We start from the raw sequence: 934 nt of genomic DNA, 5'->3' as shown, positions 1-934 counted from the left end.
GACCAGAGTTTCAGTGGGCATTGGCAATTTCAAGAGAGGTTACAATGGACTGGACAATGGAAATTCTAAGCACCCTAGAATTCACCTTGCTGAACTTTTGATGTGTTATTCAAGTTGGGAGAGATGTAATCTTGGCCATTCTCTGTGCCTTCAATGTCAATTCATCATTCAGTGTTTTTCTGTCCTTTACTGTGATGACATCCTTCTAACCTTTGTGATTACATCAGAAATGATGTTGCTGATGTCTCTGTCTCCTTTTGCAGACATTGTGGTAAATTGAGCAATCTCTGTAGGGGCTGTTGTAGGTTTAGTCTGCTTCCTAAGTTCAGTAATTACAGCATCAACATGCAACATCATGCCTTTCCTGGTTTCCACTGGCTTAACAGCTTTGTCAGTCTTCACTAAGCCTTCTGTGCTGACTGAGACTACTAGCACAGCAGCAGTGGTGGTGTCACTCGGCCCCTTCAGTTGTGTGTTGGCACCGTCCTGATCAAGTCTGGTGCCAGTGGTTTTATATTTATCCTGTAAGCCAATTGACCTGGCAGCAGATACATCATCTTTTGTTACTTTGAGGCTTCTCCAGCTCTGTTCAGGAATCACAGTTCTTCCCTTTGGCTCCATAGTAATGGCTACAGCATCTGCTAGAAGGTCTCTCCTCAAAGCATTAGGTCTTAGGCATCCACACTGAATTTTACATCTTTTGCATAAACCTGAGAGAGGTGAGCAGCCAATGTGCCAGATGCTGGCATCATCTGGCAAAGGCCTGTGGGTAATGGCAGCATTTCTGCAGGGTAGGTGGTCAGGCATGAGGCAGGCCTTAGCAACAAGGAAGGGCAGGATGTAGGGTGCACATCAACAGTTTTTCAAGCAGGGAAAAGCGGAGAGCAGATTTCAGTTTTGAAAAGATCCCTCACCTTCTGAAACTTTTAAAAAG

At 44.8% G+C, this 934-nt stretch overlaps 1 protein-coding gene and 1 pseudogene across 1 annotated transcript in view; one reads left to right on the top strand and one right to left on the bottom strand.

Annotated features, from left to right (window-relative positions):
* The window catches only part of LOC103606574 (CUB and sushi domain-containing protein 2-like), a gene marked incomplete at both ends in the record, with an annotated part of 104,683 nt that overhangs the window by 97,761 nt on the left and 5,988 nt on the right, over nucleotides 1-934 (top strand). The window lies entirely within an intron of this gene.
* On the bottom strand, nucleotides 75-782 carry LOC103606573 (annotated as a pseudogene).

Source organism: Galeopterus variegatus, unplaced genomic scaffold, assembly GCF_000696425.1.
Source record: "Galeopterus variegatus unplaced genomic scaffold, G_variegatus-3.0.2 Scaffold6705, whole genome shotgun sequence".
Classification (NCBI taxonomy): Eukaryota; Metazoa; Chordata; class Mammalia; order Dermoptera; family Cynocephalidae; genus Galeopterus; species Galeopterus variegatus.
The sequence above is the reverse complement of the archived record's forward strand: the minus strand, read 5'-3'. Positions and strand labels throughout refer to the sequence as shown.